We start from the raw sequence: 26,720 nt of genomic DNA, 5'->3' as shown, positions 1-26,720 counted from the left end.
ATGGTATATTGGATGAAAGTACTTGCTTCAAAATAGACAGATCTGTTTTGGAATGCCATTTTCACCACTTTCTAGCTGCGAGCAGTCACTTCATTTCTATGAGCCTCAGTTTTGCTACCTGTAAAATGGGTAAAATGATACCCACACTTCCTTAGTTACTGTATACATTATGCTATGTAGCATGAAAAGCATCTAGTATTGAACTTGGCACAAAGATAGTGTATTAGGAAGAATTACTTTGGCAGCAAGTGACGAAAACCCAAGATAATTATAGCTTAAATATGATAGAAATTAAATTTTCTCAGTGTGCACTTAAAAAGAATGGATATTCTGCTATTTTAGGATGGAATGTTCTCAATATATCTGATAAATCCATCTGGTCCAATGTGTCATTCAAAGCCATTGTTTCCTTGTTGATTTTCTGTTTGGATGATCTATACATTGATGTAAGTGGTGTGTTAAAGTCCTGTACTATAATTGTATTAACTATCACCTAATTCCTTTACCTTTGTTATTAACTGCTTTATTTATTTATTTATGTGCTTTCATGTTGGTCACATAAATATTTACAATTGTTATATCTTCCTGTTGGATTGTCCCCTTTATTATTATGTAGTGTCCTTCTTTGGGTCTTGCTACAGTCTTTGTTTTATTTTATTTTATTTTTTTTTCAGTCTTTGTTTTAAAGTCTATTTTGTCCAATATAAGTATTGCTACCCTGGCTTTCTTTTGATATTCATTTGCATGATAGATGTTTTTCCATCCCCTTACTTTGAATCTGCAGGTGTCTTTAGGTCTGAAATGTGTCTCTTGTAGGTAGCATAGGTCTTGTTTTTTCCTTTTTCTGTCACTCTATGTCTTTTGATCATAATGTTTAGTTCATATGTATTCAGAGTAATTTTTGATAGATATGTATTTATTGCTATTTTGTTACCTGTCTTATGGTTGTTTTGTAGTTTTTCTCTGGACATTCTCCAGAATAGATCACATATTAGGCCACAAAACACGTCTCAACAAATTAAAAAAGATTGAAGTCATACCATGCATCTTTTCTGACCACAGTACTACAAAACTAAAAATCAACCACAAGAAAAAATCTGGAAAAAGCACAAATAAATAGAAGTTAAATAACATGCTACTAAATAATGAATGAGTCATCCAAGAAATTAAAGAAGAAATTACATGGTAACAACTGAAAATGAAAATGTAATGGTCCAAAATCTTTGAGATGTAACAAAAGCAGTTCTAAGAAGGAAGGTTATAGCTATAGTTCTACCATAAGAAGCAATAAAAATCTCACATAAACAACTTAACCTTACACCTAAAGGAACTAGAGAAGGAAGAACAAACAAATCTCCACACTGGCACAGGGAAGGAAATAATAAAGATTAGAGCAGAAATAAATTGATATAGAGACTAAAAACAAACAACAACAACAAAACAGAATAGATCAATGAGACCAAAAGTTGGCTCTTTGAAAAGATCAACAAAATTGATAAACTTCTAGCCAGACTCATAATGAGAGAGTGAGAGAGAGAGAGAGAGAGAGAGGGGACTCAAAATCATAAATGAAAGTGGAGAAGTAACAACCAACACCACACAAATACAATTGTAAGAGAATATTATGAAAAATTATATGCCAACAAATAGGATAACTTGGAAGAAATGGATAAATTCATGGAAATACATAACCTCCCAAAACTGAAGCTGGAAGAAATAGAAAATTTGAAGGTTACCAGCAAAGAAACAGAATCAAAAATTCCCAATGAACAAAAGTATAGGATCAGATGCCTCCAAAGGCAAATTCTACCTAACATTTAAAGAAGAGTTAATATGTATTCTTCTCTAACTATTCCAAAAAAAATTGAAGAGGGAGGAAAACTTCCAAATTCATTCTATGAGTGCAGCATTACCCTGATACCAAAACCAAATAAAGTCACTACAAGAAAAGAGAACTACAAGCCAATATCTGATGAATGTAGATACAAAAATCCTCAAAAATCTTCAGAAATAGTAACAAACTGAATCCAACAATACATTAAAAAATTCACTTACCACAATCAAGTGGGATTTATTCTAGGATGCAAGGGTGGTTTAATATTCACAAATCAATCAATGTGATACCTCACGTCAATAAAAGATAAAAACTATAAGATTATTTCAATAGATACATAAAAGGCATTTGACAAAGCACAACATCCATGTATGATAAAAACCCTCAACAAAGCACGAGTAGAGGGGAAATAGCTCAACATAATAAAGGATTTGTACGAAAAACCAGCCAACATCATAGTCAATAGGGAAAAACCAAGAGCTTTTCCTCCAAGGTCAGGAACAAGACAAGGATGTCCACTCTCACCACTTTTATTCAACATAGTACTGGAAGTCCTAGCCACATCAATCAGATGACAAATAGAAATGAAAGGCATATAACTTGGTAACGAAGAAGTAAAACTTTCACTATTTGCAGATGACATGATACTATATAGAGAAAACTCTAAAGACTTCACCAGAAACAACTAGAACTGATACATGAATTCAATAACATCACAGGATACAAAATCAATGTACAGAAATATGTTACATTTCTATACACTAATAAAAAAGCAGGAGAAAGAAAAATTAAGAAAATAAGCCAATTTACTATTATACCAAAAATAATAAAATACCTACAAATAAACTTAACCAAAGAGTGAAGGACTTGTACACTGAAAACTACAAAACACTGATGAAAGAAATTAAAGATGATAAAGAAATGGAAAGATATTCCATGCAAATGGATTGGAAGAACAGATATTGTTAAAATGTCTATACTACCTGAAGCCATCTACAGATTTAATGAAATTCCTATCAAAATACCAACAGCTTTTTTTTCCACAGAAGTAGAACAAACAATCCTAAAATTCGTATAGAACCACAAAAGACTCCAAGTAGCTGAAGAAATCTTGAAACAGAAAAACAAAACTGTAAGTATCACAATTCCAGATTTCAATTTATATTACAAAGCTGTAGTAATCAAAACAGCATGGTATTGGCACACATAGAGCGATGGAACAGAAAACCCAGAAATATACCCACAATTATATGGTCAATTAATCAACAAAGAAGGAAAGAATATGCAATGGGAAAAAAGTCTGTTCAACAAATGGTGTTGGGAAAACTGTACAGCCACAGCCACATGCAAAAGAATGAAACTGGACCACTTTATGTCACCATACACAAAAATAAATTAGAAATGGATTAAGGACCTAAAGAGACATGAAACCATAAAAATCCTAGAAGAGAGCACAGGTAGTAATTTCTCTGACACTGTCCATAGCAACATTTTTCTAGATATGTCTCTTGAGGCAAGAGAAATAAAATAAAAAATAAACTATTGGGAATTTATCAAGATAAAAAGGTTTTGAACACTGAAGGAAACAACAAAATTAAAAAGCAATTTATGGAATGTGAGAAGATATCTGCAAATGACTTACCTGATAAAGTGTTAGTATCCAAAACACATAAAGAACTGATACAACTCAATACCCCCAAACCAAATAATCCAATTAAAAATGTGCAGAAGACTTGGACAGACATTTCTCCAAAGAAGACATTCAGATGGCCAACAGACACATGAAAAGATTGTGTGTGTGTGTATATATATATATATATATATATATATATATATATATATAATGGAATATTACTCAGCCACAAAAAAGAATGAAATCTTGCCATTTGCAAGGACAAATGCAGGGATGGACCTACAAAGTATAATGTTAAGTGCAGTAAATCAGATTAAGACAAATACCATCAGATTTCACTCATTTGTGAAATTTAAGAAACAAAACGAACAAACAATGGGGAAAAGAGAGAGAAAGAGACAAACCAAGAAAGAGACTCTTACCTATAGAGAACATACTGATGATTCCCAGAGGGGAGGTGAGTGGGAGGATGGGGGAAATAGATGATGGGGATTAAGGAGTACACTTCTCATAATGGGCACTGAGTAGTGTATTGAATTGTTGAATCACTCTATTGTTCACCTGAAACTAATATAAAGTTGTATGGTAACTGTAATGGAATCAAAATTTCAAACAATAAAAAATGAAATTAGTTTTTCTCTTACTATAATGTAGGCAAGCTCAGGATTGGAATAGCAGCTCTAAAATCATGAAGGACCCAAGTCCCTTTTACAGCTAATGGTTCAAGATGTGTGTTCCAGCTACAGCCATCACTCTGCATTCCAGCCAGCAGGAAGGAGGATAAGGACACTTCTTGGAAATTTGTTGTTGTTGTTTTTTAAGATTATATTTATTTATTCATAGAGACAGAGAGAGACAAAGACATAGGCAGAGGGAGAAGCAAGCTCCCTATGGGCAGCCTAATGCGGGACTTGATCCTGGGACTCCATGATCATGAGCTGAGCCAAAGGCAGACACTCAACCATTTAGCCACACTGGTGACCCTTTGAAAGTTCTATATACCTTCTTTTCTTTCAGTTTCCTCAGCCCAAATTAGTTAAACTAGTGATGAGAGCCTGTAAAATTTCTTAGTCAATATGAACATGCTCCAAGCTGAATATCAGTGAAGGGGACAATAGATATTGGCAAGTAGACAAGTAGCGTTTCTGGTACCTTTGTAATTTAGTCACTGAATTACGTAGTAGGAATCTTTTAGTAGTTTCAGTACTACATGACAGAGTACTAAGAAATTCCACTTGTGGGAATTAGATGAACATTCCAGACGGAATTTGGAGTTGGGAGCAGCCGGCACTGGAGAAGACCAGGTCTTCTTGTAGCTCGGACTTCTATGAGTCTTAGGAATTGAAGTCAGACTTTTGGAGCTAATGCTACCCAGCTAATTACTAAATCTGTTTTCTTACTGAATTCACAGACCATATTTTCCAGTTTCCCTTGCAGTTAGGAATGGCCATGGTATGGAGTTCTAGCTGATGAAATATGAGTAGAGGGATCATGCTTGTCCCAGGCCTGACACACAAAAACTTCCCATGCATGAGTTTTCAGGGTTTTTTTTTTTTTTTTGAAGTGACCTATGAAATCACTCATTTGAGAAGACAGATCCCACCTTACTCTCCAAACATACTGACCCTGTGTCTGCTTCTGAGTCATGAGAAGCTCATCTCTATTTCAGAGCCCTGCTGCATGTCTTCTCTCATGGCTGGAACTCCTTTTTGTTCAGGCCTTAGCTCTAGAGCTCTCTCTTATTCTTGTACCAGTCACTATCTTTTTTTGCTACAACTTTTATTTTTCCTTGATTTTTATTGCTGATCTTTTAATCTCTATCCATCTGTCTAGTCTCCTTAAATTAGAATATAATATCCTTTGTGAAGGCAAGGACCTTGTCCAGTTTGCCCATAACTGTACTCCAGCACCTTGTAGGATTCTAAGCATTAGTCAAATATTTATAGAAAGATAAGGGAGCAAGGAGCAATTTTATTGCTTATTTTTGAAGCTGAAACTTTTCGAGTATCAAATATAGAAACTGATTCTCCTATATCATGGGATTTTAGGAACCATATCCTGGCAATAGACTGGAGAGTATATAGATTCATTTATGTGATATTTTCTATAAATGCTTGATAAATAACATAGATGTTATTTGGATACAATATACAGTGTACATATGTGTGTATATGTATATACACACAGTATATACATAGGTATAGTCTATAGTAATTGTGAATTGATATAAGATGTAGAAATTATCACATCCAGACTGTAAATTCCTTAATTTTGGTGGCCATTTTTTCTACAATGTTATACCTTCTTAGAATGTTGTGATTAGACATTTGAGAAATTTGTTGATTAACTGAAGAAGCAAGCTTTACTGAAAGTTCTTTTTTTTTCTTGTGTGACTGTTTTAGCATACTTTCCACCAGAGAAACAATTTACTATCAGGTATATGGTAGTTACACTTTTCTCTTTTTCCTACTGGGATTAAGCCCAAGTCAAAATGGTATCCCTTAATATTTGCCTAAAGGGAGAAGGGAAGCTGATTATGGGGAGTTCTAGAGGTCAGGCTTCTATCTTAAGTGTATTTAGCTAGTGAGCAAGGAAAAAGATAATCAAGATAGACAAAAATGTCTGTTTTTTAAAATAAGTAAATTTAACTGATTTTAAAAAATAATAAAAAGCTGCCCACAAAATAAGCCAAAAGGCTACCTACCAGATGCAATCCCAAATTACTAGCATATGTGCAAGAATCTTGCCAACTACCTTAGTTTTTGTGCACAGACTACTGCTTTCTTAGGCAAAACTACCTTTGGCACTCAGAATATAAAAGGATAGTTTAGGCAGTCTGGCTATGCAAATATTTTGTGATATATTTGGAATAGGATGTCTTAAATTTCAACCAACCAAGGAGAGGGCATAGAGGTCTATGATGTCCTTGTGGCTGCTCAGAGGTTGGCTTGTCTGAGGACAACATCCAACACTAGTCATTACTTTTGATGTTCCAAAGGGAACTGAGGTTAACCTAATATATCTTAAAATGTATGTTACTCTACATTGTTCCAGTGACTTAAAAAAATCTACACCTATCCAAACAGTGTATCTTGTACTATTAACAAGATGCTTGACACAGAATCAGCACTGAATTAACAATTTATGAATCAAATCTTGGAACCAGCCTGTTTGTAAAGGTTAAGACCAGTGAGATAAACCAGGTGGTCTCTGTACTTCTTAAATTTGAGAGTGCATATTAATCACAATTACAGGTGCTGACTCAGTAGTTTGGGGATGATGCCTGATGTTTGATATTTCACACAATTTCCCTGGTCATGCCAATGATATTAGCCCCCAAACAACACTCGGAGTAGCAAGTATCTATTGTTCTAGTTCTCAAACATGGCCACACATTGGAATGACTTGGGGAGCTTTAGGGAGTGCAGATGCTTGGGCTCCACTTCCAGAGATTTTTTTTGAAGGCTATTTATTTGGGAGACAGGGAGAGAGAGCACAGAAGGAAAGGGAGAAGGAGAAGCAGACTCCACATTTAGCAGAGAGCCCAATGTGGGGCTTGATCCCAGGACCTGGAGATCATGACCTGAGCTGAAGGCAGGGGCTTACTAAACTGAGCCACCCATGTGCCCCCAAGATATTTTTAGTTAATAAGTATGGGGTATGGTCTCATCATTGGGATTTGTAAAATCTCCTCATAACCCATCGATGTAGAAGAACTGAGCAAGATGTGTGTGACAGGAACACAGTATTGTTGGAAAAGTTTTAACATAAAAATTCTCTTCTTTAATGTATGTGGAAATTTACTGGTAAATTCAGAACGTATATTGTCATTTCACCTTTGGATATGTCTGTTTTGAACAAGAATGGTTATCCTCTGTCAAGGCAACAGTGTCACCTGATCACTGGATTTGCCTCTGTTTTTTATTGGCAAAGCAGGTAATGTTCTCAAGCTCCTTGAGTCAAAAAAAAAAAAAAAAAAAAAAAAAGAAGAAGAAGAAGACAGAAAACAAGTTCTCTAGGGTGCTTTTCCATTATATTTTTAAATACATAGTCATATGTTGCTCATCTAATTCTAATGACATGGTTTCCTGAGGGCTGTTTAGTTCTATGGGGAAACTGAACTGAGATTGCTCCTGAGATACATGCAAACATGTCCTTTTCTAAGGGGAAACATATGGTGGCTGAAGAAGGAAGCTCTAACTCATCTTTGATAGGCCCAAGGGAAGTCAATGTGTCATTAAGATGAAGAAAGATCTGGACTGTCTGGTAAAGGCAAAATCCTGATAAACCTCTATATAAAAGTTTAGCAAGTATCTGCTCTGGAAAGATCTTTCTAAGTATAAATGCAATATAAAGAATAGTGAAAAGGGGAGCCTGGGTGATACAGTTGGTTAAGCATCCAACTCAGGTCATGATCTCAGGGTCATGGGATCAAGCCCCTCAGGGGCTCTATGCTCAGTATGTTTGAGTATGTTTGAGTTTCTCTCTCCCTCTGCCCCTCCTCACTCCCGTAATACACACACACACACTCTCTCTCTCTCTCTCTCTCTCTCTTTCTTTCTCTCAAATAATAAATACATTTTTTTAAAAAAAATTTTTATTTATTATGATAGTCTCACAGAGAGAGAGAGAGAGAGAGAGAGACAGGCAGAGGGAGAAGCAGGCTCCATGCACCGGGAGCCCGACGTGGGATTCGATCCGGGGTCTCCAGGATCGGGCCCTGGGCCAAAGGCAGGCGCCAAACCGCTGCGCCACCCAGGGATCCCAATAAATACATTTTTTAAAAAAGAATAATGAAAAGAAGTGAGCATAGCTCTGAATAGTTAATTGAAAAATATTCCTTGGGGCGCCTGGGTGGCTCAGTGGTTGAGTGTCTGCCTTTGGCCCAGGTCATGTCTCTGCCTCTCTCTCTCTCTCTCTCTGTGTCTCTCATGAATAAATAAATAAAATCTTTTAAAAATAAAAATATTCCTTGAAGATTACTGTCAGAAACATTCATTTATTCTATAAATTAAGGCCTTATTTTATTTGATGCAGGTGTTATGCTGGGCCCTGAATATATAATGATGAGTAAGATGGGCATGATTTGTGCTTCTTAGAACAGAAAGAACAAATAGAAGGAAGGGACAAACTTTGAAAAATACTTGAGAGATGGGCAGCCCCAGGTGGCTCAGCAGTTTAGCACTGCCTTTGGCCCAGGGCATGATCCTGGAGACCCAGAATCGAGTCCCACGTTGAGCTCCCTGCATGGAGCCTGCTTCTCTCTCTGCCTGTGTCTCTGCCTCCCTCTCTGTCTCTCTGTCTCCCTCTGTCTCTCTCTCTCTGTGTCTGTAATAAATAAATAAAATCTTAAAAAAATACTTGAGAGAGAGAGATTCTGGGAACATAGTGGGACAGAACACAACTCTCTGTCCGTCGTCCTCCTATTTCTAAATCTATGGTATTTGCTTCTATTAATACAAATGGCTACAGGACTTATGGGCAGGTGGGTACAAACAATGCTCTAGGCTTTTCTGGAATCTTGCTGGAGAAAATTGGTTCTGGGATTTCTTCCCTAGAGACTGGGAGAATAGCTAAAGAATAATGTGAGTCTCAGTGTAAAGTCTTAGAGTAGTGGGTCCTGGTAAGACCTTGGCCCTTAGAGAAGTGTAGATGCTCATTAAGAAGGCTCTCATTGTCCTTAGAATCTTCCTGCAGAGGCCTCATCAACAAGTTGGCAGGCTGCCTATGTCTATACCATCAGCACATGTGAGTAGGACTCTTTGCCTTCCATTACCTAGGAGAATGCTTTCACATAGGAACTTCAATGTTGGCAGAGCCCTCATAAGTAGATAAAGGGAAAAAACCACCCATCTAAGGGGACTAAAAGCCACAAATAGGAAGATTGATCAGAATAAATGGAATCCATCCCAAGTGAAATAGAGCTTCTGAAGGAGACAAAAAAATAAATTGAAGAGAAAAATAAGAGCACTTTTTGGAGCTGAAACTTGATTTTTCATAACTATTCAATTCAGTATATAAATGAAGGAGAGGATGATTTCCACTGAAACCTGAATTATTAGCTTGAAGATCAAATTGAAGAACTATCCCAAAGAACAGAGGGAAATATAAATAGATTGAAGGTATAAAATGGAAAATAAGGGAGCTAGTGGATAGATCCAAGAAAATTAAAAGTGAAAAATGGGGATTGCAGGAAGAGAATGGGACAGATGTCAGAGAGTGAATAATCAAGCAAATAATAGAAGATTTTCTCCTGAGCTGAAGAAATATCTGCATTGCCAATTGAGAGGAGAGGACTTAATAAATTCTAGACAGGATGAATGAGAAAATGTACTCACGTAGGCAAATTCTGGCAAGACTTTCAAGTTTGCAAGCATCCATGCAGAAAAAAAATAATCTACAAAAGAATAGAAAATCAGATTGATGCTGGACATCTTATTCACAACTAAGTTGAAAGGCAGTGATATAGTATCTATAAATTACTAAGAGAAAAGAACAACACAAAAATCCAAACCCAACTAAGCTATTATTTGTTCATCAGAATAAAATACTTGGGGGACCTGCAAAGTTCTTGAATGATAGGACTCACTATCATAAAAATATAAATTCTCCAAAAATTAATATGTAATATTATGCAATGCCAATTAGAATCCCCAATAAGTTATTTTTAGGGGGAAAATATTGGATAAAATAAATTTAAATATATATAATACATAAAATGTCAAGATGAGGCCAAAATATATTAATTAGAATGAGAGTATGGCTCTGCCTTATCACAGATCATAATGCTAAAAAAAAAAAAATAAATACTTTGTAATCATATCAACATATTGTCAACATAGAAATGGACAAATAGTAGAAAATATAGAAATTTAGAAATATATCTATTAAGGATACCTATTATAACATACCAAAATAATAGCTTAGTTCAATGAGAAAAATGGATTACTTAATTCATGCTGAGTTAACAGGTTATTCATTTTGGAAGAAATAAAATGACCCCACATTTTGTGCCATATGCAAACATTAACATTAAATACAAAACATAAATGTAAGAACATTAAACAATAAATATCTTATGAGAAACATTAGAAACTGTATATAAAACCAAGATGTAGGGACACTTTCTTAAAACAGAGAAAAAGACACATATAAGAGGAAGTAAACATTTTTGATTGCTTAAAAAGTATAACCTTATTAAGGCACAAATGCCACAAAAAATGTCTATATATAAATATTTGATTTGGAAAAAAATTGTAATGCATATAGCACACAAAGAACTAAAATCTATAATATACTAAAAATCTTTCACAAATTCACAGAAATAAATGAAAAGGAAAATAGGCAATATATATGGATAGGCAATTACACAGGAGGATAAATCCAAATAGCCAATAAACTCATAGAAAGATTTCCAAGTTCATTAACAATAAGGGAAATGCAAATTAAAATGACCATAATATATCACTTTATTCTAATTAGACTGGAAAAAATTATAATACCTATTGCTGGTGGGCACATGGGGAAAATTAAATTCCATATATTACTTGTATAAATATAAGATTTTGCAACTTTTAAGAACTCCATCTGATCGATCATACATATTACAATGTGAAATATATTGTATTCCTATAAGTAGCATGCAACCCTTGGAACTTGATTTCTGGAAATAAAAGTATTAGTATGTTACATTTATTTTATATTTATATTATATATATTTATTTTATTTTATTGAAGCATTAGGTATAGTAACTAAAAAGTGACCACAGAGTTAATGGTCAACAATAGGTGAATAGTTGAATAAATTAGGATTCATCTGCACCATAGCATACAATATGGTCATTAAAAAAATGGGTATCAGTTGACTTAGAAGACTCTCCTATGGCTTTAGTTACTGAGAACAGCAAGATGCAGAAAGGTGCAAAGACAAGTTAAAGCTTGTAAAGGAAAAATAATTTCATATATATATATATATATATACCCTTAGTATTTTGATAAGTGCTATGAAAAATTTCAGGAGGCTGGGAAGGCATATTAGATGTTTTCCCTAAGGAAGTAGCATTTAGAATAAGATATGAAGGATATGTCAAAGTCTACTATATGAAGAAGGAGAAAACTGTTCTAGATGGACAGAATGGCACATGAAAAGGTTGCATTTTGGAAAGAGTTTCAGTTGCCACCAAGGAAAACCTAAAAAAAATTCTAGAACAATACGAACTTGATAAGGGAAGAGGAACCAAGCTCAAGATGATATTTGAAGGGAAGTCAGGAAGGCAGATTTCTAGCATAAGCACTGCAATTGTATCTCAGAAGCAATAAACAGCCACTGAAAAGTTTAAATAAGGCAGAAAACACCAGTATATTGGTGTTTTAAGAAGACCACTCTGGCAATAAGGTGGAGTTTCAATTATAAGGGTGAAAGTGAATGTAGAACATTTGGTTTAGAGGCTTGCAACATAGCCACTCAAGGATGGACTGACCCACCATGATGGCTGTGCTGTTTGAAAGAGAAAAGATTTAAACATAATCAATGATTCAGAGGAAAAAACTCACAAACATATTATGCTGTAGCGTTATCAAAATGGGTAAAACTGGAAATCATTTAGATCTGGAAAATAAATTTTAATATATCACTTTGACATACTATTTGTATTTTTTAAACACTAAAATAAAGGTAGCAAAAAAAATAGAATGCCTAGAAACATAGTAACATTTTCAAAGTCTGTAGTATATATTGTAATCCTAGGTTCAGAAAAGAAAAAAATGTGTGTGTATGCATGTATGACTCAGAACATGTATGTGTACCTTTCGGTGGGGATCCACCAAAACAAGTAGTTATTTTCTGTTTGGAGTGATCATGTGTCATTTCCCTTCTCATAATTTGTTGTAGTTTTCAGGTTTTCTCTAGTGACTACAAATTACTATTTTAATCAGAGATTTTTAAATACATAGGATAAAAGTTGTCAGAGAATTTTTTCTGCTTATTCAAATGCTAAATTAGCTAAATTAGCTTTATTCTCTTTATTTTAAATATTCCTTCCTCTGTATTTTGATTATGAGTTATTTTAATCACTATTTTCTTTAAGCCTTTAAATATGTAAAAAAAACAACAACAAAAAAACCCTTAAATTCCCAGAAGTATAGGCAGATCTTAATTAACCTCATGAGTTTAAAAGCCATCATCATTTCTAGTTTGCTTGGCTGGAATTCTGGAAAACTAAGCAAATCCTACATTTTATTATTGGTTAGGTATAGATTGCCATAAATACTTCAGTTGTAAAAGGTTCAGAAACAGCAAGAGAAACACTGGTGGGAGTGGGAGTCTAATAAACCACAATTCTGTTTATGTGAATACTATACTTTTGTTCTTAATATAGAAGTGAAAAGATTAAGCTGATTGTATAGCGAATATAGAATTTCTATCTTAAATATCAAAGAAGGTCAGTTTCATGAGATAGGCTTTCCCAAAGTTTAAACAGGGCTGGGTTTTCATTGTAGGAATGATAAGTTGGTAATGTATATTTTCATTATGTGAAAAAAAGAGGAAATTATATATGTATGTATGCGTGTGTTTATAACGTATTTAATAGATATTAAAGTATTACATATATTTAAAATAATTCTAAAACATCTTATTTTTCAAAGTTTTAAAGATATATTTATATGAATTTATCCATTAAAGTTACTGAGAAGAAGAGTATTTTTTTTACCTCTAAAGATAAGATAAATGTATGCATAAAGATATAAATTAACATCTTACTTTTATTTTGATATAGTAGGTATTCCATACTATTCGCTTTTTGTATCTAACTTTAAATTATATTTCTGACATCTCTTTCTAGTTTAAAACTGTGTATTTATAGTATTACACAGCAAAATAACATTCATATAGTATCCATATTTTATCTGCTTTTATATTACTTGGAAGAAGAAAGTTAATCCTCATGGTAAAAAGGTAAGCTATGAGAAACACACATAAAATATTTTTAGGTACAATCTTAGGAGAATATTTTAAGTATATATACACACACACATGCACATCTATGAGTATTTTAAGTATATTTAAATTTATAAGTATTTTTAATTTGTTATAACTATGTAAGTAATTATAATTACTATACTTTAAACATGTCTGTGTGGAATTAAATAAAGTAGTAGCTAGGCATAGATGCTGAAAAAAAGTTTAATTAGACAACTCCCTGTTTCTATGCAAATACTGCCTTTAAGGAATTTTTTTTCAAATTCCTGAGGCAGGTGGCTGTTCTTCACTTTTAAGCAGATTAAATGGCTCCCTTACTTGCACTATTGAAGCTTAGCAATTTTTAAAATATTTATATGAAGATATATTGAGGTGCAACCTGCTCAACTCCATGTCCCCAAATAATACAAACAGGAAACAATGAGATTTGGCTGAATTATGTATGACTTGGTTACACTACATTGGTTTTTTAAAGGGACACTTGATTCAATTAATTATCACCTGCATATGCAGTAAATGCCGGTGCCATAAAGTTAGACCGAAAGGAGAAATTCCAAAGGCAAAACTTTCCACTTGTTTACTTCATCTTTTAAAAATATTTTATTTATTTATTTATTTATTTATTTATTTATTTATTTATTTATTTATTTGAGACAGAGAGAGACAGAGGCGGAGACACAGGCAGAGGGAGAAGCAGGCTCCATGCAGGGAGCCCAACCCGGGACTCCATCCTAGGACTCCAGGATATGGGCTGAAGGCAAGCGCTAAAGTGCTGAGCCACCCAGGCTGCCCTCCACTTGATTACTTCATATTTACAATTTCATACCCAAAACTAGTGGTTTAAATATATGAAATTAAATTCACACTATGTTGACCTGAGGGGATATTTTGAGAAATATGGTCTATGAAATGTTTTAAATTTTAGCTTACCCAGATTTAAGATGGTTCACCTTGATTTTGCGATAGATTATTCTACCCTTTATAGCCCAGAATATTTTAGTGGATTGGATGATGTGTTGTAGCTCCCCATCTTGTAGCCAAATGCACAGAATGGTACAACAAAGCAAAGCAAAACACCAGAAGAGAAAATCTTCTTATAAAGTTGTTGAAAAATGTAACTAACCCTGAAGATAGTGGAAGACTCAGATTTTACTTATAGAAAACATCCTGTTTTGTATTGGCCAACAGGCTAATAACTAAGAAACAAATTCTAGGCATCTCTATCATTTTTGCTGGTCATAGAAAATTATTTCCATTGGAGCAAAAACTCCAAAGTTCAGCACAAAGTTTGGAAGCCAGTGCAGTAGAAGAACATAGAGGTGAGAAAAGAGACCCTTTAGATGCACCAGCAATTGCTCTAGTTCCTTAGATGAACAGGCTAGACACTGTTCAATGGTTAAGTGTGAACCAAATCAAAGATGGCTGTGAGAATTGAATGAATGTGTTCTTAACTCTTAGTTTCATTTTTCTTTTGCAAACTCCTTTTGTTCCATTTTTTGAGAGGCATGCTCCCATAGATTAGCTATTCTCCATGTCAACGACAGTGGGCTACATTAGTGGCGACATGGTGAAATGATTTTCGATAGTAAACAGTTAACACTTACTTTAGTAGTTAAGTATTTATCTTAATAAGTTTTTTAAAAATACAAGTGGCACTCTGAATTGTGATTTTATTGACCTTGCCTAGGGTGAGGCTGATTTCTTCAAGCTGTTGATTTAATGTTGCTTTAACCAAAAGTACTATATACACAATAGTGCAAATGATCGACCTGCAGTAAGAAACTATGAGTAAAGTTTGTGAAATGCTGCTTTATAGTAAAAATGTCATTAGAACTCTGAGGACTCAAAGTTCTCTAAAAATCTAAATTATGGAGCCAAAATAACAACTGAAAGACTAACAAAATTGTTTACTTCAATTAACATGTGTTCTTTATTTTTGCCAAGAGTGTGCCTTTTAAAAGAACAAAAGTGACTTCCTTTTTCTTGTGTAAATTGGTTGCCTCCCCTTCATCTCTTCATCACTTTGACTCAGACTCTCCTAATTTCCTTATCGGGCTAATGCAAAAGTCTTCTGTTTTCCTGCTTCTAGTCTTGTTCCTTCTAATTATTCTTTGCAATACTCTGAGAATGATTTTTTTTGAAGAAAACCAATCTGATAAAGTAAAAAAAAATCTTGGCATGGCATTCTTTGTAGAATGAAGTCATGAAGTCCAAGCTACTAAGCAGAACCCCTCTCTCTCCAATTTTCTCATCCTTCCCTCTCCTCTGGCTCCAGACGCCTAGAGAACTTTCTGTTTCCTGAATGGGCCCACTGTGCACATCTTCACCTACAGTGAGGCATAGCAAGCCTCAGCTCGTTCCTATTTTCTTTCCCTCATCATCAAACATCACTGAGTGCTCCGCATGTATCATGTATTGTGCTAGGCAACACGTATTACTGTTCTCATGGAGTTTACAGCTCAAAGGAGAAGAAACATTAAATAAGTGAAACGATAATTGCCTAGTTGAAATGTCATTAAATTCCATGCAGAAAAAAAAAAACCCTCCGGTGATACAAAAGAGAATAAGAGGGAAACATTTGTATGAGTGCCCAGCAGCCTGCAGAGTTGACACTAAGGATGAGAACTGAAACCCGAAGTGTGTATTAGTTTCCTATTGCTGCTGCAACAAATTACCACATAATTAGTGCCTTAAAACAACACATATTTATTATGTGACAGTTCTGGAGCTCAGAAGTCTGAAATGGGTTTTGTGGGCTAAAATCAAGGTGGCAGGGCTGTGTTCCTTCTGGTGGCTCTGTTCTTTGCCTTTTCCAAAGTCTAGAGGTTGCCCTCATTCCTTCACCTGCAGCCTTCCTTCATCTTCAAGCCAAAATTCACTTCACTCTGACTTCTGCTTCTATTTTCACATCTTCTCTCTCTCTGCTACCCTCCTCTTTCCTATAAACAACTTTGTGATTAGGTTGGGCCCACCTAGATTATTCAGGATAATCTCCCCATCTCAACGTTCTTAATTTAATCACATCTGCAAAGTTCATTTTGCCATGAAAGGTAACATATTCACAGGTTCTACGCATAAGAAAGAGCATGGACATGTTTGGGGGTATTATTTTGTCTACCACAGTATCAACCATGCAACATCTCCTCTCAACTTCCTTCCCTAGTTCCTCCTATGGGGATGACATGGCACCTGGTGTCCTCTCTTAGGTTCTTATGCCATAGCCCTGAACCATATCGCTATGCTGTGTTTATGAATCTCCCCCCTCCAACTCTAAAATTCTGGAGGGCAAGATTATTCCTGGTTAATTTTCAGATTCCAGGAGCACATGGTACCTGGCACATTGTTGGCATTTCATAATTATTAGTTACAACTTAATATGTCTAATTTCTTTGAGAACATTGGGAATGCCATCACTCAGATGCTGACAAAAAAATAAGCATCATCTAGAATGGTCCATCACATGTAAGTTAATAAATAATGTTGTATATTGTTACAATTTTATCAGAACTTTTTTTTTTTTTTGGTTTAAAATAGTGGTTAAGGGTGGGTGTTGGAGTCAGACTGACTAGGCTGGAATTCCAACTCTCAATTACTGGATGATACTGAACATATTAAACAAAACAAAAACAAAACTTGATGCCTTAGTTTCCTCAAATATAAAATACTAATGGTGGCCCTGATTTCAGAGGGGTGTGCTGAGGATTAAGGGGATTAATAATATAAAAAGTTGAGACTGCTGACAATGAGTATTAGCCACTGTTATTAACAAATGTCTATTGAGTGGGGATTATAGTTAAGGCAGGGATTTGGTTGAAATTTCACCTGACAACTGTATAATCAATTAAGATTTCATGAGGCAGAGTAAAAATCTGAGATAAGGTCAGTACATTAACATCTGTTTCACTTTCAACACTTTGAGAACTCTGTTGTGCACAGAGAAGCACATGGGAACTGAAGTTCAGTTTTCACATTTACAATTTTTACTTACAAAATGGGGTTTTAAAAATATATATTAATAGCTGACCTGTTGCAAACTTTGGCATTTCCAGAGATGAAGAGCTTGTCTCTGTGACAATGGTCAAATGCCATATAGCCTTGGATAATTTCACTGAAACTAATTTCAGTGATAAAAATACAGGTTGTTTAGGGACAAAGTTTGATTCCTGGGGAGATGGGAAGAGCATTACCTTAACCACAGATGACAAGGCTTTCATTGTGTGCTGCCTTTCAAAGGTTATAACACTATTTCATTTTGTGTTCTATCCCCATATGAATGCTTGTTGGCACTCTCTTTTAATTGGAGGTATTATTCTTTTCTTATTTGTAGATAAATTACATTTTACTGTGGATGTTTTCCAAGATTTGTGACTAGGCTCTGTGGTTATTATGTGCTTTCAGTTTTTTGTCAGGTTTTATATCTTTTAATCTTCAGAATTTCAACAGATGGTGACTCTTTCCGGAGGTTAGATGAGCAATTAAAATGCTGTCTGGTTGCTTTGTGTCAGTGCATATGCTATGCACATTTCATGCTAAATGTGAACAAACCACACAGTCTTCTTTAGCCTTACTTTCCTCTTCGGGAATTTAGGAATAGAAATATTCACTCTTCCTGACTGCTGTGAGGAATGAGTCATAGGAAAGATGTGACATCTAGCTTGGTTAATATCCACCAAAGCTAGGCAAAACCAAAGATTCTCAAACCGGCTCCTGAGAGTAGTTTTACCAATGACTGTCCTCAACAGGAGTTCACAGCACATAGTTAAATGTTATAAAGGAAGGTCGTAAATTAACCTTCGGAACAAGAAATAAATTACCCAGAAGTACTTTTCTGTGTGCTTTGAAAACAAATGTGCCCTATTGTAGATCCTCTCCTCTATTTCGTTAAAAGTTAATACCCATTTTCAACTGTGCCTCATGTTATATGGACACCTATGTAGCCTTTGGTCTAGCTTCACTATCTGGAACCCTATTACAAACTAAATGAGATGTTAATTGTACTAGAACCATAAAGGTTTTTAATTAAATTCAACAAATTTATTGCACATCACATCTACAGTGGATAAAGTTCTATACTTAGGATGGAGGGTCAATCTTGGGAATCAAAAAGATAAATACAATCTTTGACTGGAAGGAACTTATACTACATTTAGAACAGTCAGAAATATATTGCTGTTGTCTCGAGGGCACTCAATAAATATCTATTAAACAATTGTTAAATGTCATGGAATGGGGGTAAAGGACTGGTATTAGAGTAGAGTAGGGATTGGTTGCGAGTGGGAATATTAGGGAAGACTGGTCAGAAAGGGAATATTTATGATTGACTTTGAACCAAATGCTTCTGAGAAGAAGGACTCTTGGTATTGGAATGGGTATATTCTGGGTTACAGACATGGGAAATCACCTAATATAATCAGGGGGCTATGAGTAACTTGGTGTGACCATGGAGAACAGAGGGAGCTGGAAAGGACATTGAAGACCATATTAAAGAAGCCTAACATGCTAAGAGTTTGACCTTTAGACAATGGGAAACACCAGAATTTAAGAATACAGGTTGTATTATGCTGCTAAACCTGTTCTCTAAATAAAATGCCTGATTTGTAGTGTTTACCAATTTTCATAGTGTAAATATTCCCACAATACTGATTTGAAGGTACCAACCTGCTATCCCTAAATTCAGAGCTGGGGAAAAAAATGCCTATCATCAGCCCTTGCTTGCCAGTATGAGCTGCCTCCAGGCACCACTGAGAGGAGCGGGCGTACTCTGATACCTGTTTTAGAAAGTTTATCATGGCATCTGGTTAGTGAATAGATTAGAGACAGGGGTCAGAGAACCAGTTGAGACACTAAACTATATATATAATTCAGATGAATGATGAAGAAAACTCAAGTGCAGGGTGTGGATGCAAAGCTGAGACAGATTAAGGAGAAAATGCTCAGAAGAGGCAGGATTTATAAGACAGAGTGTAAGGATGGGTTCTGAGACATCTGTGAAGTCCCTGAAACCGCATGTACTTTTTTTGTGTGTCTTTTGGGAGTGCATTTTTTATAAAAAGATTTATTTGAGAGAAAGAGAGAGAGCATGGAGGGGAGGAGCAGAGGGAGAAGGAGAGTCTTAAGCAGACTCTGCACTCATCAGGGAGCCCAGTGTGGGGCTTGATCCCAGGACCCTGAGATCACAACCTGAGCCGAAACCAAGTCAGATGCTTAACCAACTGTGCCACCCAGTCACCCCCGGGTATAAGTTTTTATTAGATTTTCAACTGGTCTATGACTCCCACTCCTAAAATTTGACAGAATTTGACTGGTTATATGTGGTATGAAAGGAACTCGGATAATGCAGAGTAAAATTGAAGATGATTTGGAGATTTGTAACTTGGGCAACTGGAAAGATATTAGACCATTTTTGAGACAGACAGTGAAAAACAGGGCCAAGATCCGAGGATTAAATACCCTAAATCAATGTGATATTTGAGAGAGAGAGAGAGAAAGGAGAGAGAGAGAGAGAGAGAGAAACAGGTTTCATTCCCAACTCGGAGCCTAACATGGGACTTGATTCTACAACCCTGGGATCATGACCTGAGTCAAAATCAAAAGTTGGATGCCTAACTGACTGAGCCACCCAGGACACACTAGTAAATGTGATCTTTTTAAAAAAGATTTTTTAGAGAAGTTTTAGGTTCACAACAAAAATTAAGAAGATACAGAGATTTTTTCATTTACCTTCTGTCCCCACACATGCATAGTTTCCCCCATTACTAATGTCCCTCACTCATGATTCATTTTTTACAACTGATGAGATTACACATCATCATAATCATCCAAAACCTATAGTTTAGAGTTCACTTTTGGTGTTGTTTATTCCATGGGTTTGGAGAAATGTATAATGATCTGTATCCATTGTTAGAGTGTGATACAGGGTAGTTTTACTTCCTTAAAAATCTGTGCTCTATCTATCCTATCTCTCCCTTAAATCCTGGCAGCTGCTGAATTTTTTACTATCTCCATAGTTTTGTCTATTCCAGGTCATACACGTGGAATCATACATTATATAGCTTTCTCAAATTATTTTTTTTTCACTTAGCAATACGCATTTAAGTTTCCACCATGTATTTTTATGACTTGTTAGCTCCCATTCTTTTTAGCACTGATTTATTTGCATTGTCTGATTGTACCACAGTTTGTTTACTCATTTACCTACTAAAGGGTCTTGACTGCTTCTAAGTGTTGATAATCATGAATAAAGCTACTATAAACATCTGAGCACAGGTTTTTGTGTGGACATGAGTTTTCAGTGCCTTTAGGTAAATACCAAGGAGTACGAGTGTTAGATCATATGGTGAGAATATGTTTAGTTTTGTAAGAAACTGCCAAATTGTCTTCCTAAGAGGCTGTATTATTTTGCATTCCCACCAGCAATGAAGGAGAGTTCCTGCTGCTCCACATCCCTGGCTAGCATTTGGTGTTGTCAGTGTTCCAGATGTGGGCCATTCTAATAGGTGTGTAACAGAATTTCATTGTCTAATCTGCATTTCTCTGATGATATATGTTATTATTTTACTTGCCTATTTCCCATGTGTATATCTTGTTTGATGATTGTCTGTTAAGGTATTTGGCTCTTTCAGAAGTACGGTTATTTTCTTATTGAGTTTTAAGTGCTCATATAATTTGGATAACAGACCTCTATCAGATCTATCTTTTGCAAGTATTTTCTCCCAATCTGTGGCTTGTCTTCTAATTCTCTTGATAGTGTCTTTTGCAGAAAAAACAAAAGTTTTGATTTTAATGAAGTCCAGTTTATCAATTATTTCTTACATGGATCATGCCTTTGGTGTTGGATCTATAAAGCCATCATTAAATCCAAGATTGTCCAGGTTTTCTCCCATGTGATCTTCTTAGAGTTTTATAAGTATTGTGTTTAACTATAAATCTGTGATCTATTTTGTGAAGGGTATGACGTTGTTTTTTAGATTCTTCTTTTTGCATGGGGACATTCATTTGTTGCAGCACCATTTGTTGAAAAGACTATCTTTGCTCCTTTGTCAAAGATCACTCAGGTCTGTTTATGTGCATAAATTTCTGAGAGTCAGTGTGATATTTATGAGAGTTTTAGAACAGAATACTTTCCAATGCAGCACACAATACATGAAGCACAAGAAAATTAGGTGCTAATGTTAGCTTTAACACTAAGCTGGTAAACACAGATATACTAACTCTGTACATATTTTGTTATAGAAAAAATGACAATTTTAATTATATCTTCAAGCCAATTCAAAGACCCTCTTCATGAGAAAGAGAGGGAGAAAGAAGAGAAAAAAGAGAAGAAGGGGGGGAAGAAGAAAAGAACAAATAAAGTGAAGCTTTAGTTTAAGGTCTTTCTCCTTTTTCAAGCAATACATGGTAGCAGGTATCAGAGTTAAGAGGAAGTGCAGTATAGTGGAAAGAACATAGGCTAGAAAGTCAGAACTTTTTAGTTTCTATCTTTTTGGCTGTATAACCATCAGCAAGTAACAGTCTAATTCTCACTTTACTCATTTCTAAAATGGAAATATCTAAAATATAATTTTCAAATCCATTGTAAAGATTGGAGATAATGTCTATAAAAATCTGATAATAGGGCAGCCCAGGTGGCTCAGCGGTTTAGCACCACCTTCAGCCCAGGGTGTGATCCTGGAGACCCGGGATCCAATCCCAAGTCGGGCTCCCTGCATGGAGCCTGCTTCTCCCTCTGCCTGTGTCTCCCTCTCTCTCTCTCTCTCTCTCTCTCTGTCTCTCTCCCTATGTGTCTCTCATGAATAAATAAATAAAATCTTCAAAAAAAATCTGATAGTAATTATTCAAACTATTATTAAAGCAAGATGATTCTTTGGTATTTATTTTATGAAATCTGATTTGCTTAATTACATACATGCACTTTAACTTTCAGTATGAATAAAATATTAGAAGGTGTAGGGGGTTCTGGGTAATGCAGTTGATTGAGAGCCTCACTCTTGGTTTCTGCTCAGGTTGTGATCTCAGGGTCATGAGATCAAGCCCCATACTGGGCTCTGTGCTCAATGTGGAGTTTGCTTGAGATTCTCCCTCTCCCTCTTCCTCTACCCTCACCACTCTCAAATAACAAATCTTTTAAAAAAATTAGAAGATATGGTTAAGTAAAATTTTACTTCCATGGGACTTGGGTTTATTATGGCTTCTCTCCAATCAAGTGTTACCTTAATTTATAGATATATAAAAGAAATTAAAAGAAATTCCATGCAACTAAAATCAGTGAGACTCAAATGTATTCCTATTTATTAATGGGTTTTAATAAAAAATGACTTTGTTGGTTCATAATCAATATGCATTGAGCAGGAACTACTCTGGGGCTTAGAACATGAGTCATATCATTTTTAATAATTTGCCGTTGGCCTTCCTTTGTCTTGCTGAAAGATGCCATTTCAAACAAATCTTTGTGAATTGAAAAATGTCAGTTATTACCTTAAATGATAAAATGTAGTAATAGACTCTAAAAGTTTCTTCTTAACATATTTTAGAAAATTGAATTTAAGACATAAAGCAGCTTCAGTCATTTCCTAGGGCTGCTGTAACAAGTTTCCACAAACTTAGTGGCTTCAAAAAACTTAGTATTTTTCCAAAGTTCTGAAGGCCAGAGTCTGAAATGAAAGTGTCTACGCTCCAGCAGGAGAATCTATTCCTTGCTTCTGACTGCGTCTAGTGGCTGTAGAGATGATTTTGTGTTCTTTGGCTTGTGGCTGCGTGACTTCAATCTCTGAATCTTTCTTCACGTTGTGTGTGTGTCCACATGTTATGTGTGTGTCATCTCCCTTTGCTCTATCTCATTAAAAAAAAATTGTAGTGGCATTTAGAGGATGAGAGGATCTCATCTCAAAACACTTAACTACATAAAATCTGCAAAGACTGATTTTTCAAATATGGTGGCATTTAGTCTTTTGACTATGAGGTGATATTCACAGGTTCTGAAGCTTAGGAAGTGAATAGTATATTTTTAAGGATTTTTTTTTTTTTGGTTGTTTGTTTCAGACTACCACAGTGGTTGTCATAAATTTCATGTGAATAGAAACTCTGTTTAAAATAAATTCTTTTTAAAAATACTGCTAACAGTAAAACATAAAATATGTGAAGACACATAGAGACAAGAGACAAGATTCTTAGAGATAAGAGATTTGTACTTCACCTTGGTCATGCCTAAAGTCCTTATGTGTTGTTTCTTTTTACCATAATAGATAAGGATTGCTTTTGTCTATGTTCCTTGATTCCAGCTTTAGTTGGGTGAAGGAATCTAGTGATGCTATGGGAAGGTACAAAAAATGTACTGGGAGTTCACACAACCTGCAGAACTACATGTGCCTTTTACTTATTTGCTTTCCTCTTTGGAATATTTCAGTTTTCCCAGGGAGGCTGGGAATGGTCAGTACTCGTAGGTTCGTTTATGCAGAAGGTATTTAATAAATAGTTGATTCCTCTGTGAGACTCTAGCCTTTGCTTTGATAGTGATGTATCAACATTTTAGGTATAAAAAGCTAGCCTTTGAGTAAGAGTCTTGTTGTCAACCTAAAGGTAATTATTTTAAAGATCAGGTTGAAAAAAAGTCAACACACACACACAAAAATGTGGAAAGGATAAAGAAATATAAAAACTGGTACTTTGTAAGGTACAGTAAAACAAAACTATGGCATCAGATAAGGAAATAGAGCATAAAATTTTTTGACATTGACCTTGAGGTAACAAAATCACAGATATGGAAGTAATTTTTAAACTGAGAGATTATTTATGCAATTTTGTGTAACTTTAAAAGAATATATGGCAAGCAATTTAAGGATCTAGAGAAAATGATTTCTCACTAAAATAAATACTATGGAAAATTGACCCAAGGAAAGAAAAAGTATCTAAATGGATCAATCACTATTAAAGATCCTACAAAGGTAATTGAAAATTCATCACTTGAAGAAGGTATAAGCCTGATTTTGTAGCTGAGTTTGAACTAATTTTTACAGAGAATACACTTCTCAGGCATTTAAACTATTTTAGACAATAAAATTCTTGTGAAGCATAAACTTAATACAAATATTACATTTAATATGAAAAAGAAAACATAGATCAAATTATTTATAAATATGTAAAAACTCTCATATCATAAAATTTAGCAATGAGTTGAGATTAATTCAACATAACCAAATAGGGTTCATTCCAAGAAAATAAATTTAAATCGACATTAAGAAATATGTAATCTTACTATAATTAAGTACATCTACAAACTATAGAAAGGGATTTCATGTTTATGTAAGTTGATAATAAAAAGGCTTTGATAAAATTTAATAAATATTGCCAGTGAAAACCCTGACTAGAATAAGAATGGAATATCATCCATGGTTAATTTTGTCGTATTTATAATAGTTGTGCTTTTCTCAATATCTTTTCATAAATTTTAAAATCCATATTTCAAATTAAAAAAGAACACAAGGACATATTTAAACATTATTAAGACTATTTGCTAAAGCCAAAAGCAAATATTATACCAAATAGTGGATGATAAAGTCATTTCCATTAAAATCAGGAATAAAACAGGAATATCCCAAACTGATGTCTCTATGTAATATTAAAGATGATTGTGGCAAATGGAATAAGGAAAAAGTTTCAAAAACTAGAAAGAGAGAAGCAAAACTTTTGTTTGCAGAAGACATAATTATACACCCAGGAAATCTAAAATATTCATCAAAATGAATTTAAAATTAGTGAGGAACCTGTTAAATATTAACATATTAAAAATTCACTATAAAATTAACAGCATGGTCTCAGTACTGGTATAAATAAAAATATTGATAGAAGATTAGAATCCTAAAATATATTTTTTAATGTATATGGAAACATTACACAGAAAAATTGGCATTCCAATACTGCAGGAGATAGAATGGTTATACTTAATAAAGATGGTAGTTAAAATGACATTTAATCTGGAAGAAAGGTAAAGTGGATTCCATCCCATATCATATATAAAATTTATTCCAGATGGATTAAGGATTTAAGCCTACAGAAAAAACTTAGTAGATTGTATATTTCAAATTTGGGGTAACTTTTCATTTATTAGGTGGAAAACTCAGAAAAATGAAATCTACAATACTTGGGGACCTAAAATATAAATAAAAATAAAAGTAAAAGACACTATAAGCAATAGTAAAAAGTAAGTTTTACCTTGAGAAAAATATTTGCAACTGATATATAACTCTCAAAGGATTAATATCCTAATTATTTATTTTTATGAAGTTTTGAAGCAAAAATGACAAAAAATAAAAACAGGCAAAAAATATAAAGATTCAATCCCTCAAAAATACAGGTGGCCAAAAACATATGAAAAGATGCTCAACCTTATGAATAGTTAGGAAAAATCAAATTAGAGGTGACAGGCAAGAAAGAGATCCAGCTGATCCCTTATGCTATTTCTGATGGGTCTTTTCTTCCAGAGGGGGCCCCTGGTGGTCACCCCAAGAAGTCACTCAAAGTGAGTTTGCTGACTCTGGTAATGTTCACTCTTATTCTATGTTAGAACTCATATAATTTAGAATACTTTCATACTTTCAAGTATTTGTCTGAATGTCTTCAGAAGCTCTGTCTAGGATAGGAATCACATACATATAATTTAGAATAAAGGGGTAAGTAGAGAAATGCTATAGATACTCCAAAGTCTCAAACTTTGCCTACAGAGGTCAAGGTGGGGAAGACCAGTCACCACACAAAGGTATTCTTTTCTGAGTCCATAGGTCATTAAAACTGCATTTCAGCTGTAGTTTAACAGAAGCTCTGTAGAGTCTGTAGTAATGTCATCACTCCTCCTCTTGCTTGTTTTTGTCTTCCTTCTTTTCTTTTCTGATCATCTGGTCAGTCTGGTTAGAGTTTTATCAAGTTTATTGATCTGTTTAAAGAATCAGCTTTAGATTTCATTGATTCTCTCTATTGCTTTTCTTTTTTCTATTTCCTAGATTTCACTCTGATCTTCATAATTGTTTTTCCTGCTTACTTTGGATTTAATTTTCCCTTCTATTCTTATAGTTGATTTAGGTGGAACCAGAGGTCATCGACTTGAGAACTTCATTCTTTTTTTAATAAAAGCATTTAGTTCTATACATTTACCTTGTGTACTGCTTTATCAGCACCTCATCAATTTTGATATCTATTGTTTTCATTTTCATTTATTTAAGAATATCTTTCAATTTCTTTTTTGATTTTTTTTCCCCCCAGGAGTTATTTTGAAGGGTATTTAG

General features: G+C 34.6%; 1 long non-coding RNA gene across 1 annotated transcript in view; it reads right to left on the bottom strand.

Annotated features, from left to right (window-relative positions):
• Nucleotides 1–26,720, bottom strand: part of LOC125752413 (uncharacterized) — a 56,850-nt gene that overhangs the window by 8,424 nt on the left and 21,706 nt on the right. The window contains exon 2 of the long non-coding RNA XR_007401876.1: nt 9,806–9,864. This is a non-coding gene — a long non-coding RNA (uncharacterized LOC125752413). The remainder of the gene's footprint in view (nt 1–9,805; nt 9,865–26,720) is intronic.

The sequence above is a fragment of the Canis lupus genome, chromosome 13, assembly GCF_003254725.2.
Source record: "Canis lupus dingo isolate Sandy chromosome 13, ASM325472v2, whole genome shotgun sequence".
Classification (NCBI taxonomy): Eukaryota; Metazoa; Chordata; class Mammalia; order Carnivora; family Canidae; genus Canis; species Canis lupus.
The sequence above is the reverse complement of the archived record's forward strand: the minus strand, read 5'-3'. Positions and strand labels throughout refer to the sequence as shown.